This window comes from Physeter macrocephalus, chromosome 21 (assembly GCF_002837175.3).
Source record: "Physeter macrocephalus isolate SW-GA chromosome 21, ASM283717v5, whole genome shotgun sequence".
NCBI classification, from domain to species: Eukaryota; Metazoa; Chordata; class Mammalia; order Artiodactyla; family Physeteridae; genus Physeter; species Physeter macrocephalus.
This window is the reverse complement of record NC_041234.1, coordinates 25,554,393-25,557,504: the sequence shown is the minus strand read 5'-3', so window position 1 is coordinate 25,557,504 and position 3,112 is coordinate 25,554,393.

The following is a 3,112-nucleotide window of genomic DNA, read 5'->3' as shown; positions in this document are numbered from 1 at the left end:
TCTGTCTCCTTGAGAAAAATGGAGCAGACTTCTACCGCTGAACTACTGGCACTGAGAGAGAGAAACAAGAAAGACCTGGCTCAGTTCAGGTGGAGAGGAGTGATTCGTGGAGAATCTCATCAATGTTTTGAATGCTACAGCTGGAATTCCATCCATCTTGTTAATGGACCTAAACTCAAGCCTCTGATTCCCCTACATTCAAGGCCAGCACAACTAAGCCTTGATCCCACATAAAGACTTGAATGTCTCCATGACTGTGACCCACTTCTATCCTGAGAGGAAAAGGTCACAGTCTATAAACATTTTTTATTGGTTATATTTTACCATATGACCAAGAGGGAAGTATTAGGAGATGGATATCTGATGCTTATTTGTTTAAAACACACATCTAAACAGGTCTCTTTTCTTCTGTTAAAGAACTTTTTATAATAATGTTCCATTTAATTGAAACATGGACTTCCCTGGTGGCACAGTGGTTAAGAATCCACTTGCCAATGCAGGGGACACGGGTTCGATCCCTGGTCGGGGAAGATCCCACATGCTGTGGATCAACTAAGCCTGTGTGCCACAACTTCTGAGCCCACGCACCACAACTACTAAAGCCCATGCACTCTAGGGCCTGCATGCTGCAACTACTACTGAGCCTGCATGCTGCAACTACTGAAGCCCCCACGCCTAGAGCCCTTGCTCTGCAACAAGAGAAGCCACCGCAATGAGAAGCCTGCACACCGCAACAAAGAGTAGCCCCAGCCGTGCATGGCAACGAAGACCCAATGCAGCCAAAAATAAATAAATAAATAAATAAATAAATAAATAAATAAATTTTAAAAAAGAAACATGTTGGTGAGCTAAGGAGGAATGAAATACATTTATAAATCAATAAGCAAGGCTAGAAGCCTTTTTGCAGGACAGAGTCAGGCAACAAGGTATTGAATTCCATTGGCTAGCATGGTATAGTCCATAGTACAGACTTAAAAAATGTTTCTGTGTGCAAAACAAAGATGATACAATTGAGCCAACAAGAGTTTTAAATGATATCGAATAGAACATGAATAGCAAGAATAGGAAGAAAACTGATTTATATCACAGTCATTGTGGATCAATAATACACAATAACATGCACATGAGAAGCAGTCAGTTACAGAAGACATTCAGTGATTCATGAGCATATTAAGTTCCTGAAAATAATAAGCCCACAACATCACATATTATCTTTTTCTGGACCAATAGCTATGCAATTGAATAAGTGAAAGTGGAACTTTGTGTGTGTGTGTGTGTGTGTGTGTGTGTGTGTGTGAATTCTAGCTATCCTTTTAATTTTTTAAAATTAATTAATTAATTAATTAATTTTTGCCTGCACTGGGTCTTCAATGCTGCACGTGGGCTTTCTCTAGTGGCGAGCTGGGGCTACTCTTCCTTTTGGTGCACGGGCTTCTCATTTCTGTGGCTTCTCTTGTTGCAGAGCACGGGCCCTAGGTGTGCAGGTTTCAGTAGTTGTTGCTCGTGGGCTCTAGAGTGCAGGCTCAGTAGTTGTGGCGCACAGGCTTAGCTGCTCTGTGGCATGTGGGATCTTCCTGGACCAGGGATCAAACCCGTGTCCCCTGCATTAGCAGGCGGATTCTTAACCACTGCGCCACCAGGGAAGTCCTAAAGTGGAACCTTTTTTAAAGGTGCAATAATAAGTGTGACAAAGCTGTGCAAAGCTATTTGTCTATATAGCAACATAAGTATAAAAAAATTAAAAGGTTTAGCATGGAATAAATCCAGAAATGTTCCCCATGACAGAGTTATTAGTAGACACATTGGTGGACTATGGTTAATTTTTGTCAATGAATGGGTTCTCTGCTTAAGCATCTCTTTTACAGGATAGAAAATTTTAAATGCTGATTTACCTACTTCCACTGGGTCATAAAGGAAGCAGTGTGTTAACAGCAGTGTAAGTTACCCCCAAGCCCCATCCCACTCCAGGAATTCTAACTAGTGTGAGACGAGGACAAATAGAGGACCCAGAAAATCTCCAAGGAGAGAAACGACAGCCAATGAAACCTATTTTCTGACCTCTCCACCACCGATGTTGTCTCTTTCAGCAACGAAATTTATTTTACAAAGGGTACATTCAAAACTCAAAATATTCCCTTACTGAAATAGTCCTTAGTCTGAACGAAGGTTTTCATCATACGTCTTATGTCGATTCCTTTAGAAAGCCTTTCATTATCTTTCTGTCTCTCTCTCTCTGTCTCTACCTCTCTCTCTCTCACACACACACACACACACAAACACACAAAGACACACACACAGACACACACACACAGAGCAAACATGTCGCAACTCCTAAACCAAGAATGGAGATCATGAAGGTCAAAAATGAAACATGATTTTAAAAGAATCAATACATGTATAACAATCACTTTGCTGTACACTTGAAACTAACACAACATTGTTAATCAACTTGCTCCAACAAGAAAAAGAAAGTCTTTGCTAGCTTATTCTAAAACAACACAAAATGGAGATTCTGGGCTTCCCTGGTGGCGCAGTGGTTGCGCGTCCGCCTGCCGATGCAGGGGAACCGGGTTCGCGCCCCGGTCCGGGAAGATCCCATATGCCGCGGAGTGGCTAGGCCCGTGAGCCATGGCCGCTGAGCCTGCGCGTCTGGAGCCTGTGCTCCGCAAAGGGAGAGGCCACAACAGTGAGAGGCCCGCGTACCACAAAACAAAACAAAAAAAACAAAAACAAAATGGAGATTCTAAGCCATGGAAACCTATATCCAGGTCTTTATTTGGGTGTGTCTTTTTCTAGTTATGTTTGTATGTCCATGTGGGTTTACATGTGTGTTCCTTTCTCTTCTGTTACTGCATTTAAAGCTTCCCCCCAACCTGTCTATCTCTCTTCCTCTTTTAATGCTCTTTCGTATTCCTGTAACTTTGGACAATAATGAAAATAGGAAAGTGCATATATATTTTTTATTTGTTCTATTTATTGAATTTTTAATGTTCTCTCTTCTTTTTATATAACTGAGAAGAGCCTAATGTTTTACATTTCTCTCTTTTTTTTTTTTTTTTTTTTTTTTTTTTGCGTTAAATGGGCCTCTCACTGTTGTGGCCTCTCTCGTTGC